The 14,315-nt window shown below is 41.8% G+C and overlaps 1 protein-coding gene across 3 annotated transcripts in view; it reads left to right on the forward strand.

The window, feature by feature from the left end:
- The window catches only part of LOC115167114 (frizzled-3-like), a 44,594-nt gene that overhangs the window by 3,380 nt on the left and 26,899 nt on the right, over window positions 1-14,315 (forward strand). The gene's annotated exons all lie outside the window — the stretch shown is intronic.

Genomic DNA, 14,315 nt, shown 5'->3' on the forward strand with positions numbered 1-14,315 from the left:
CTGTTTCTGTTGTGGGAGACAGGCCACCAGCAACCTGCTGTTTCTGTTCTGACAGACAGGCCACCAGCAACCTGCTGTTTCTGTTGTGGGAGACAGGCCACCAGCAACCTGCTGTTTCTGTTGTGGGAGACAGGCCACCAGCAACCTGCTGTTTCTGTTCTGACAGACAGGCCACCAGCAACCTGCTGTTTCTGTTGTGGGAGACAGGCCACCAGCAACCTGCTGTTTCTGTTGTGGGAGACAGGCCACCAGCAACCTGCTGTTTCTGTTGTGACAGACAGGCCACCAGCAACCTGCTGTTTCTGTTGTGACAGACAGGCCACCAGCAACCTGCTGTTTCTGTTGTGACAGACAGGCCACCAGCAACCTGCTGTTTCTGTTGTGACAGACAGGCCACCAGCAACCTGCTGTTTCTGTTGTGACAGACAGGCCACCAGCAATCTGCTGTTTCTGTTTCGACAGACATAACAACAGCAACCTGCTGTTTCTGTTTCGACAGACAGGCCACCAGCAACCTGCTGTTTCTGTTGTGACAGACAGGCCACCAGCAACCTGCTGTTTCTGTTGTGACAGACAGGCCACCAGCAACCTGCTGTTTCTGTTGTGACAGACAGGCCACCAGCAACCTGCTGTTTCTGTTGTGGGAGACAGGCCAACAGCAACTAGAGACGATTTCAAGTCATATCTGCTTTAAAGACTATGAACCCCATTTTATGTAACCGGCTTGATTGTTGATTGTTGGCATATGAACTCAATCAGAGAACAGATGCATTGCCTCTTAGGTTCATCTTTTGTAAATGAAAAAAAGTTGTAAATGAGAACTTGTTCTCAACTAGCCTACCTGGTTAAATAAAGGTGAAATAAAATGTTTAAAAAATCTGATCCTAGTGGTATGCATATTTAATCTATCCAGTACTTTACAGGTTTGCTTCCTTGCCTTGCTATCCCCACATCCATCTCATACATCCATCCATACATCCATCCATCTGGTCCATCCATTCCCCCATCTAATCCATCTGATCCATCCATCCATCCATCTGATCTATCTATCCATCCATCCATCCATCCATTCCCCATCTGATCCAACCATCCATCTGACCCATCCATCCATCCATCCATCCATCCATCCATCCATCTGATCCATCCATCCATTCCCCATCTAATCCATCTGATCCATCCATCCATCCATCCATCTGATCTATCTATCCATCCATCCATCCATTCCCCATCTGATCCACCCATCCATCCATCCATCCATCCATCCATCCATCTGATCCATCCATCCATTCCCCATCTGATCCATCTGATCCATCCATCCATTCCCCATCTGATCCATCCATACATCCCCCCATCCATCAATCTATCCATCTATCCATTCATATACATTTACATTTACATTTACATTTAAGTCATTTAGCATATATATCCATCAATCTGACCCATCCATCCATCTGATACATCCATCCACTTGATCCATCCACCCAATTCCCCATGCCTCCCAACCCAACTCTCCACCACTACCCATCTCTCCCTGCCCAGCCCTGCCCATTTCAGAGGGGCTGATGCTAAATGCTGAGCTCTGCCCGCCCATCTGATCCTATTCTATTAGTAGTGTACTATGATGAAGCAGAGAGAGAGAGAGAGAGAGACAGGGGGGGGGGTGAGGGTGAGGGATGTGGAGCTTATGTAACTAACCTCTGCTCTAAATGTGCCCTAGCCTCAGGAGATAGAGGCATCACACTACATCACATCTGCTCTGAATCAACCCAGCTTATCCCTTTTAAATATCCCACCACATTCCCATGATGCCATTCCCTATAGCATTCCCAAAATATTCCTGAGATCCCAACCAAGGTTAGAGGGGTTTAGTCGGTTGTGATTCATAACCCATAGCAGTCATCGTATTTGTCCTTAAAATGACTAGCATAAATTTACAAAGTACAAAAACGGCCCTAGTTCCCTATGAACCAACCAACTTTTGTAACTACTATATTACAAGCCAGGTGAGTGAATCTTCACTGTTGTCTTTCAGCCCATGGTTTTTACACTTGTTTTGTTTGAATGTACACTAGAGGCTTTTGGTTAGACACAACTGTTCAGTTTGATTAGACATGCTTTCACACAAGCATGTCTCTGTTAGCGCATTCAAAAGCTAGTTTGATGTTTGGAAAACACATGAATCCCAGTAGATGATGAACACACCATGTTGTCTACTAGCTTCGGCATGGCCGACTGGTCGATGGGAGAACACCAGAGCCTTTAGGAAGAGAAAAGTCAAATGAGGATTGACGGTTGATTTGAAAGGGAATTAGATCCACTCAATAGCCATGATAATGATGATTCATTTTTTATGTATTTAATGTCTTATAGCATGGAGAAATTGTGACTTGGATGAGAACAAATGGCTTCCTTTCATCCCTGTCTGGAGAGAAACCCCTCTGAAGTGGTATTTCTTTAAAAACCTTCATGGCTGGGACATTAGTACCATCACTGGCTAGCACTTGTCTCTGGTGGAGAACACTCTGTGTCTACAGCCCCCAACCCTCATTTAATAAACCATCCTCAAATATAGTGTCTTTCATTTTGCCTTTTGGTTTTTGGCTCTTCGGTAGCTGACCATTTTGGACCAAAAAGTGTCTCTCAAAATAAATAATCAGTCAGTCAGTCAGTCAGTGAGACTCTGTGGTAGATCTGACTGGCATGGGTAGAACAGAGAAAGGAGATAGATAGATTACATAGTGATGTAAACATGCACTCTAAAAAATGTTGGGATAAAAACAACCCAATTTGGGTTATTCGGTAACCCAGTACTGGGTAAATATTGGCCAGAACACATGCGTAAATAACCCAACATGTTGGGTTGTTTGGATTACCCAAACATAGGTTAATTTAACCATCAGTTGGCTTTTTATTCACTTTCATGCGGAGCTGACCCAGCAGCTGGGTCTTTTTAAATGTAATCCACAGGTTATTTCCAGGAGGCATGTTCTATTAGGGGCGTGGTTTTCAGATCACTTTTTTTGGCAACATGTCAGAGTTCATAATGTTAAAACTTCTTATGGGCAGGTGGGGCGGTAGCGTCCCACCTGGCCAACATCTGGTGAAACTGCAGAGCACGAAATTCAAAAATACCAAATTCAAATATTTAACATTCTTGAAAATATATGTGTTATTCATCAAAATAAAGCTTAACTTCTTGTTAATCCAGCCGCTGTGTCAGATTTCAAAAAGGCTTTACGGCGAAAGCAAACCATGCGATTATCTGAGGACAGCGCCCCGCATACAAACACATGAAAATCATATTTCAACCAGGCAGGTGCGCCACAAAAGTCAGAAATAGCGATATAATTAATGCCTTACCTTTGAAGATCGTCTTCTATTGGCACTCCAAAATGTCCCAGAAACATCACAAATGGTCCTTTTGTTCGATAATGTCCTTCTTTGTCCCAAAAATGTCCATTTATTTGGCGCATTTGATTCAGAAATACACCGGTTTCAACATGCATACAAAGTATCTAATAAGTTACCTGTAAACTTGGTCCAAACATTTCAAACCACGTTCCTAATCCAACCTCAGGTACCCTAAAACGTAAATAATCGATCAAATTTAAGACGGAATAAACTGTTTCTAATACCGGATAAAAACAACATGAGGCGCGCTCCAGTTCACGCGCACCAAAACAGTAGAGTCCACCTGGAGTGACACTTACAATAAATAGGACTACTTCTTCATTTCTCAAAAGAAAAACATCGAACAATTTCTAAAGACTGTTGACATCTAGTGGAAGCCATAGGAACTGCAACCAGGTTCCTAATAATAAGGGTATCCCATAGAAACCCATTGGAAAATCCAATGACCTCAATTTTTTTCCCCCTGGATGGTTTGTCCTCGGGGTTTCGCTTGCCATATCAGTTCTGTTATACTCACAGACAATATTTTAGTATTTTCTATCCAAATCTAGCAATTATATGCATATCCTAGCTTCCGGGCCCGAGTAACAGGCGGTTTACTTTGGGCACAATTTTCATCCGGAGGTGAAAATACTGCCCCCTATCCAAGTTTGTCGACTGCAAATTTAAATTTTCCTTGATTATTTTTGCACGTTACATATTTTAATATAAAATTAACATCATTATTATTTACATATTGTAACAAAGTGGTAACTATCCCAACATTGGGATATACATAGGCTCTTGAGGAAAAGGGGATACCTAGTCAGTTGTACAAACAACCCAGCAGTTGGGACATCCAAACAACCCAGCAGTTGGGACATCCTAACAACCCAGCAGTTGGGACATCCTAACAACCCAGCAGTTGGGACATCCAAACAACCCAGCAGTTGGGACATCCTGACAACCCAGCAGTTGGGACATCCTAACAACCCAGCAGTTGGGACATCCTAACAACCCAGCAGTTGGGTCATCCTAACAACCCAGCAGTTGGGTCATCCTAACAACCCAGCAGTTGGGACATCCAAACAACCCAGCAGTTGGGACATCCTAACAACCCAGCAGTTGGGACATCCTAACAACCCAGCAGTTGGGACATCCTAACAACCCAGCAGTTGGGACAACCAAACAACCCAGCAGTTGGGACATCCTAACAACCCAGCAGTTGGGACATCCTAACAACCCAGCAGTTGGGACATCCAAACAACCCAGCAGTTGGGACATCCTAACAACCCAGCAGTTGGGACATCCTAACAACCCAGCAGTTGGGACATCCAAACAACCCAGCAGTTGGGACATCCTAACAACCCAGCAGTTGGGACATCCTAACAACCCAGCAGTTGGGACATCCTAACAACCCAGCAGTTGGGACAACCAAACAACCCAGCAGTTGGGACATCCAAACAACCCAGCAGTTGGGACATCCTAACAACCCAGCAGTTGGGACATCCAAACAACCCAGCAGTTGGGACATCCTAACAACCCAGCAGTTGGGACATCCTAACAACCCAGCAGTTGGGACATCCTAACAACCCAGCAGTTGGGACATCCAAACAACCCAGCAGTTGGGACATCCTAACAACCCAGCAGTTGGGACATCCTAACAACCCAGCATTTTTAGAGTGTGCCAGAAATCTGGTAATGGTGGTATAACCATCAAGTATGGGGGCCATAGGGATGGATGGTGGCTGATTCTAGTTTTCTGTTTGTCTTGTATTGGCTAGCCTTTACCATTAGATGATTGAATGTTTGGTGGAATATACAGTATAGCTGACTGAATGTAATACTTTCTGTATTTATGAAACGGTCATGTAGCAATAATGAACAAATAATAGTTGAATATAATTATGAATTATTTTCATTCCCATTTAATACCCTTATGCCCTTATTTTACATACATTTGTATCCTCTACAGATAAGGTTTACACACCCATTCGCTGTGAATCCATGTAAAAGACTGTGGTCTCTGATGACCGTCAGACAGACATGCACAGTGTGCAGATAACATATAGCTAGTAGCTAGCGCGGAATATATGTTCCATGTCATGGTTTGATAAACTCAGCTCAATCTGACCCAAACCCTCATAAAACAGTGTCAAATACACTGCTTATAACGCTAAGCTGAATGGAGTCTCTCTCTCTCTCTCTCTCTCTCTCTCTCTCTCTCTCTCTCTCTCTCTCTCTCTCTCTCTCTCTCTCTCTCTCTCTCTCTCTCTCTCTCTCTCTCTCTCTCTCTCTCTCTCTCTCTCTCTCAAAATTCAATTTTCAATTTAAGGGCTTTATTGGCATGGGAAACATATGTTTACATTGCCAAAGCAAGTGAACTAGATAATAAACAAAAGTAAAATAAACAATAAAAATGTACAGTAAACATTACAGTTCCAGAAGAATAAAGACATTACAAATGTAATATTATTTTGCAATCTCTCTATCTCTCTATCTCACTCTCTGGCTAAACAACAACTTGTGTGTGTGTTATTTTTAACACTTATGTGAATGACAGGCTATCTGAAGGAGGAGGTGGCCTATCCTTCTCTCTCCTCTTCCGTATCTCAGTCTTTTGTCTTTCACTCCCTCCCCTTCCCCCATGCGAGATACACTGCATGGTTGCCTGGGAAACAGGTCCCAATTGAGTTTTTAACAAAGGAGCAGGCTTTCTGTGGCTTTCAGGAGGTGGTCCCCGCTCGCCACCCTCTGACCTCTGCTGAACACACCATGGCCCACCCTTAAACTAGTCCCTCCGGCCGTTGGTGCATCAGCCGTTGCCATGGCAGTTAGGGTAGTAATGTAGAGAATTGAGCAGAGACGTGGAAAGGAAGGAAGGAGGAAGAGGGAGGGAAGAGAGGAGAGGGGGAGAGAGGAGGAAGAGGGAGGGAGAGAGTGGATGAAGAGGGAGAGAGAAAGGAGGATGAAGGAGTCGCTGTCCTGTCTGTTTGTCTGTCCTGTCTCGGTCTGTCCTGTCTGTCTCTCTATCCTTTCTGTCTATCTGTCCTGTCTCTGTCCTGTCTCTGTATGTTCTGTATGTTCTGTATGTTCTGTATGTTCTGTATGGTCTGTATGTTCTGTATGTTCTGTATGTTCTGTATTGTCTGGTCTGGTCTGGTCTGGTCTGGTCTGGTCTGGTCTGGTCTGGTCTGGTCTGGTCTGGTCTGGTCTGGTCTGGTCTGGTCTGGTCTGGTCTTGTCTTGTCTTGTCTTGTCTTGTCTTGTCTTGTCTTGTCTTGTCTTGTCTTGTCTTGTCTTGTCTTGTCTTGTCTTGTCTTGTCTTGTCTTGTCTTGTCTTGTCTTGTCTTGTCTTGTCTTGTCTTGTCTTGTCTTGTCTTGTCTTGTCTTGTCTTGTCTTGTCTTGTCTTGTCTTGTCTTGTCTTGTCTTGTCTTGTCTTGTCTTGTCTTGTCTTGTCTTGTCTTGTCTTGTCTGGTCTGGTCTGGTCTGGTCTGGTCTGGTCTGGTCTGGTCTGGTCTGGTCTGGTCTGGTCTGGTCTGGTCTGGTCTGGTCTGGTCTGGTCTGGTCTGGTCTTGTCTGGTCTTGTCTGGTCTTGTCTGGTCTTGTCTGGTCTTGTCTGGTCTGGTCTGGTCTTGTCTGGTCTTGTCTGGTCTTGTCTGGTCTTGTCTGGTCTTGTCTTGTCTTGTCTTGTCTTGTCTTGTCTTGTCTTGTCTTGTCTTGTCTTGTCTTGTCTTGTCTTGTCTTGTCTTGTCTTGTCTTGTCTTGTCTTGTCTTGTCTTGTCTTGTCTTGTCTTGTCTTGTCTTGGTAACACACCATAACATGGCTCTAATGAGTTAATGCATGTCACCAGACTGGAGACTGGCACCCTGTTTTATTCTATACAGAGCAGATACATGTGGATGATGTTTTTGCCTGCTGGCTTGATCTAAAAGATTTGTTTAAGAAGATGATGCCAGGTGTGTCATAAGATGTTGGTTTAATGAAAAGGAATGCTGCCGGTTTGGTGTAACAGACAGATTGGTCACTATAAAGGAAGTTATTCCCACAGAGATCCTATAATACGCTCTAAGGTTTGGATTCAAACCGTATTGCCGAAGTAACGGACTATAGTGTGATTGAAATTTAAAGGCGATGTTCACGCATTCGCAGAGAATGCATTCACGCCATACAGTACATACTGTATGTCTGCTAAATTGGAAATGACCTTTTTTTTGCAGATTTTCCACGAAACTGCCCTAAATCTGTTGTTCTTCCCCCTTTACAGTGAGGGACCTCAGGGCCTTCTATTCAGAAATTATTGATTTGACAGGTTGATGGATCAGTTCATGATTGATTTGACAGGTTGATGGATCAGTTCATGATTGATTTGACAGGTTGATGGATCAGTTCTTGATTGATTTGACAGGTTGATGGATCAGTTCTTGATTGATTTGACAGGTTGATGGATCAGTTCATGATTGATTTGACAGATTGATGGATCAGTTCATGATTGATTTGACAGGTTGATGGATCAGTTCATGATTGATTTGACAGGTTGATGGATCAGTTCATAATTGATTTGACAGGTTGATGGATCAGTTCATAATTGATTTGACAGGTTGATGGATCAGTTCATGATTGATTTGACAGGTTGATGGATCAGTTCATGATTGATTTGACAGGTTGATGGATCAGTTCATGATTGATTTGACAGGTTGATGGATCAGTTCATGATTGATTTGACAGGTTGATGGATCAGTTCATGATTGATTTGACAGGTTGATGGATCAGTTCATGATTGATTTGAGAGGTTGATGATATGTTGTTGACAGGTGTGTACGTGAACCAGTCTACTGAAAGACACAGAAACAACAGAATGAACCAGACTAGTACAGATACAGTAGAAAGTGATCAAACCTACACAAAGTAATGTCCTTTCCCTGGTGATGAGGACGCATGGCATTTGATATTCCAATTTAATGCAGTAAAATATTTTTTTCCAGGCGAGTTTGACTTGCTGGGAAGCACACAAAACAACTGCATTTCTACACTAAAAAACTGTATGTGAAGGTTGAATTCATTCATTATTTTGTCCAGATGATGTCAGTCATCTCAGATGTCTGTGCCTCACGTTCCAACAGTCGCTAAACCATAATAAAATGACACATCAACGTCACCACATTTATGATATGGTGGATAGAAAATCTGAAAGCAGAAATATTGCATTTGATATGTACAAGGCATTTACAAAAGCTGTCTGGATGTAAATGTGATGTGGTTGCTTTGTGTGGGAATCAGCAAGCCTAACAGCCGTCCTAATCCCTTTAAATACAGCCAGGCGTCTGGGAGGCAGCCCAGACTGAACAGAAATGAGATCTTGTCTACTGGATCTACATTTATACATCATGATGGTGTAATACAGTATGTAGGCTAAGCTATGGTGATGATGAATGACTGGTGGATGTGCCTCCTATCTTAGTCATAAGTGTGTGTGTGTGTGTGTGTGTGTGTGTGTGTGTGTGTGTGTGTGTGTGTGTAATGAATAGTGCTGCGGTGTAATTCTCTTTCTTGGAGACTGAATATAGGTTATGTTAATATAGGTGAAGTTAATATAGGTGATGTTAATATAGGTTAAGTTATTAAAGGTTATAGGTTAAATTAATAAAGGTTATAGGTTAAGTTAATAAAGGTTAAGTTAATAAAGGTTAAGTTAATATAGGTGAAGTTAATATGGGTTATGTTAATATAGGTGAAGTTAATATAGGTGATGTTAATATAGGTTATAGGTTAAGTTAATAAAGGTTAAGTTAATATAGGTGAAGTTAATATAGGTGAAGTTAATATGGGTTATGTTAATATAGGTTATGTTAATATAGGTGAAGTTAATAAAGGTTAAATTAATATAGGTGTCACGGTTGTCGTAGGGTAAAGCGGACCAAGACGCAGCGGGGAAATGTGCACTCATCTTCTTTTATTTCAACGGACAAAGAAGGTAAACCAAAATAAACACGTACACAACAAAAACACAACGACTAATAACAGGCCGGTAAGGCACAAAGCTATACACAGCACAATCTCCCACAAAACACCAACACAAACACATACCTATTTATAGGACCCTCAATCATAGGCAACAAGAAAACACCTGCCTCCAATTGAGAGTCCAACCCCCAATTACCTAAACATAGAAATACAAATGACTATACTAAACATAGAAATACATAAACATAGAACATTGCCCAAAACCCGGAATAATAACTCAAACACCCCACTAAACACACAACCACCCCGAACCACATAAAACAAATACCCCCTGCCACGTCCTGACCAAACTACAATAACAAATAACCCCTATTACTGGTCAGGACGTGACAATAGGTTATGTTAATATAGGTGAAGTTAATAAAGGTTAAATTAATATAGGTGAAGTTAATAAAGGTTAAATTAATATAGGTTATGTTAATATAGGTGACATTAATAAAGGTTAAGTTAATATAGGTTAAGTTAATAAAGGTTATAGGTTAAGTTAATAAAGGTTATAGGTTAAGTTAATATAGGTGAAGTTAATATAGATGAAGTTAATATACAGTTGAAGTCGGAAGTTTACATACACTTCGGTTGGAGTCATTAAAACTCGTTTTTCAACCACTCCTCAAATTTCTTGTTAACAAACTATAGTTTTGGCAAGTCGGTTAGGACATCTACTTTGTGCCTGTCACAAGTAATTTTTCCAACAATTGTTTACAGACAGATTATTTCACTAATAATTCACTGTTCCACAATTCCAGTGGGTCAGAAGTTTACATACACTAAGTTGACTGTGCCTTTAAACAGCTTGGAAAATTCCAGAAAATTATGTAATGGCTTTAGAAGCTTGTGATAGGCTAATTGACATCACTTGAGTCAATTGGAGGTGTACCTGTGGATGTATTTCAAGGCCTACCTTCAAACTCAGTGCCTTTTTGCTTGACATCATGGCAAAATCAAAAGAAATCCGCCAAGATCTCAGAAAAAAAATGTTAGACCTCCACAAGTCTGGTTCATCCTTGGAAACAATTTCCAAATGCCTGAAGGTACCATGTTCATCTGTACAAACAATAGTATGCAAGTATAAACACCATGGGACCACGCAGCCGTCATACCGCTCAGGAAGGAGATGCGTTCTGTCTCCTAGAGATGAACGTACTTTGGTGCGAAAAGTGAAAATCAAACCCAGAACAACAGCAAAGGACCTTGTGATGATGCTGGAGGAAACAGGTACCAAGTACCTATATCCACAATAAAATGAGTCCTATATCGACATAACCTGAAAGGCCACTCAGCAAGGAAGGAGCCACTGCTCCAAAACCATCATAAAAAAGCCAGACTAAGATTTGCAACTGCACATGGGAACAAAGATCGTACTTTTTGGAGAAATGTCCTCTGGTCTGATGAAACAAAAATAGAACTGTTTGACCATAATGACCATCGTTATGTTTGGAGGAAAACGGGGGAGGCTTGCATGCCGAAGAACATCATCCCAACCGTGAAGCACGTGGGTGGCAGCATCATGTTGTGGGGGTGCTTTGCTGCCGGAGGGTCTGGTGCACTTCCCAAAATAGATTGCATCATGATTAAGGAAAATTATGTGGCTATATTGAAGCAACATCTCAAGACATCAGTCAGGAAGTTAAAGCTTGGTCGCAAAAGGGTCTTCCAAATGGACATTGACCCCAAGCATACTTCCAAAGTTGTGACAAAATGGCTTAAGGACAACAAAGTCAAGGTGTTGGAGTGGCAATCACAAAGCCCTGACCTCAATCCTATTGAAAATTTGTGGGCAGAACTGAAAAAGCATGTGCGAGCAAGGGGGCCTGCAAACCTGACTCACTTACACCAGCACTGTCAAGAGGAATGGGCCAAAATTCATCCAACTTATTGTGGGAAGCTTGTGGAAGGCTATCCGAAACGTTTGACCCAAGTTAAACAATTTAAAGGCAATGCTACCAAATACTAAGTGAGTGTATGTAAACTTCTGACCCACTGGGAATGTGATGAAAGATATAAAAGCTGAAATAAATAATCCTTCTCTAATATTATTCTGACATTCCACATTATTAAAATAAAGTGGTGATCAGGAATTGTGAAGAACTGAGTTTAAATGTATTTGGCTAAGGTGTATGTAAACTTCCAACTTCAACTGTAGGTTAATTTAAAAAAGGTTATAGGTGAAGTTAATATAGGTGAAGTTAATAAAGGTTATAGGTTATGTTAATATAGGTGAAGTTAATATAGGTGAAGTTAATAAAGGTTATAGGTTATGTTAATATAGGTTTTGTTATTATAGGTTAAGTTAATATAGGTTATGTTCAGTCACACAACTTCCCGTTGTTTAATAAATCACATTTCTCATGACCCAAAACAATTGTTGTGTCTTTAAAGCATCATTAAAGTGAAGACTGTTATTTTATTAAATCAATTCTCTGTAAATATTATTACGTGATTAAACTAATCATGTAAATGTAATTAACTAGGAAGTCGGGGCACCAAGGAAAATCTTCCGATTACAAAGTTATACTTTTCCTAATATAACTCTTCAGATATTTTAATATCTGATCAATTAGTCTTCTAATTAATGAATTATTCTTTACCTCACGTTATTTTCATTCCAAACGTCGTAAATTGTTGGTTATCTGCACGAACCCAGCCTTTACTATGAATCATCCATACACCAATTGTCTTAATCATTTATTTACTAACTAACTAACTAATCACAGAAATGCATAAACAAACAACAGTTAAGGTTACAAGGAAATGATAGGGGAGGTTCCCTAGTGGGCTAAGCCGATATGACGGCTTGGTGGACAAAGGGAAGTGGGTGTGGACTGAAGAGGGCGGAAAAGACACTACACAGTTGATAATTATATTAATTGAAATGCTAATCCTTTGCACATGAACGCTCACTCTTTTGGGAATTAATTGCAATCAATATATATTTACGCCCAGTGTGTCGTCGTGATCTCTGTTGGAATCGTCTGTCTGTCTGTTGGAGAGTTCGTCCGAGCGTCTCTCTCTCTCTGCTTCCCTGAATATCAAAGTCTTTCATGGTTAGAATGGATACTTCAGAGTACCATTCAGAAATGTTCTCATAGATAGATCTTTCGGCGGTTGTCGGTCTTCGCATCCCAGGTTGACAATTTCTAGCTGCAGACTAGTAATTAGTATCTAAGATTTGCTCTTATTCTGTAGGGATCGATAGTCTCAGAGTTTAACCATTTCCAGCCGTGCAGCCCATGCTCCACGTGGTATGGTTAGGAATACAATAGCTATTCGCAATCACAGCTCACGCTGTGGGTTTGCTTAGTCTGAAGAGGATTTCCTCAGGAGGAGTTTTATTCATAACAGTAGAAAAGGCCGTTCCATGACGCCAGATCATGTCTGTGCTCACGGGGGCGGGCCAATGACTTAGTTAAACTTTAAAGGGAATACAATTCTTTCACATTAAAGGTTTAACATCATATTACATCATTTCACAAATAGTTTAATCTTTACTCATTTTATACAAGAATTAGATGCAAACCCCATAATTGAGAAATTAATATATTCAGAGATATAGTTACGTGTGTTTCCTGTCCTCTCTGAGGTCACCAAATTAAACACACCCGCCCCTTAAGTGTCCACAAACCTTTCCCACCTTCTCACAAGTGGACATTTTGTATCAAATCCCCATTTTGGGGATTTAGGAGTTCGCCATGTGAAATCCTTTGTTCTCTCTATGTGTCTCTTTCTGCATGACCAGGGAGAGAGAGTCTTCTCCAGGAATTTATGACCTGAGATAACAAAACCTGGTGTAGGACAGAGGGGAGGGGGGGGGGAGATGCCACCATCTATACCCAGAAAGGGCCACGTCATGACACAATCATGACCCACAGTCTCTTATACACCCCTTGTCCTTATACATTTAAGATATCCACTGAAAACGAAGCCTGTTCTGATCTTACCTGTTCTGTTCTGTTCTGGCCTGTTCTGTTCTGGCCTGTTCTGTTCTATCCTGTTCTGTTCTATCATGTTCTGTTCTGTTCCAATACCCACCCCTAGTATTCCCTCTGGCTCTTTTAATGAAATTCCATTTAGCTCACCTGTCCTGTCCCCCTCCCCCCTCTGGGGGCTGGTGGGGGCCCTTTCTTCACTCCCCCTGGGGATTTGCATACTAAAGCCATACCCCACAGCTGCTGCCTAGCTACCGTTCTCTCCCAGAATGCATGTTGGCAGAGAGGGAAGTGTGTGTGTGTGTGTGTGTGTGTGTGTGTGTGTGTGTGTGTGTGTGTGTGTGTGTGTGTGTGTGGGACCAACAGCTTGGTCCTCCTCCAAACACAAAGGACTCTCCAGAGCCCCTCCCTGTGCCTGGAGTCAGATGAGGTGGGGGGGTTGGGTTACCAAGCTTGTCCTACTCCTCCCTCCTCCCTCTGTCTTATTGTGCCAGGCGTAGGGAGGAAGGAGAGAGAAAGGGGGGAGGAGTATCATGAGGATGGGGGTAGGGTTGTTTTTTTGAGTTATCTCCAAACTATGTCCGACAAGATGTTCCTGTCTGTTTGAGCTCTTCTTTTGGCTGCACATGAATATTACTCTGCTTTAGAGGACTGTTCTGCTGTCTGTGTGTGTCTCTTTAAGGCTGAGGGGTTGTGTGTTTAACATGTTCTGTGGTAGATGCACAGTGTGTTTGACATAAAGTGTGTGTGAGTTTCTCTGTGTGTACAAACATTAAGAACACCTGCTCTTTCCATGACATAGACTGACCAGGTGAATTTAGGTGTAAGGTATGATCCCCTATTGATGTCACCTGTTAAATCCACTTCAATCAGTGTAGATCAAGGGAGGAGACAAGTTAAAGAAGGATTTTTAAGCCTTGAGACAGTTGAGACTTGGATTGTGTATGTATGTCATTCAGAGGGTGAAGACAAAA

Source organism: Salmo trutta, chromosome 1 (assembly GCF_901001165.1).
Source record: "Salmo trutta chromosome 1, fSalTru1.1, whole genome shotgun sequence".
In the NCBI taxonomy this organism is placed as follows: domain Eukaryota; kingdom Metazoa; phylum Chordata; class Actinopteri; order Salmoniformes; family Salmonidae; genus Salmo; species Salmo trutta.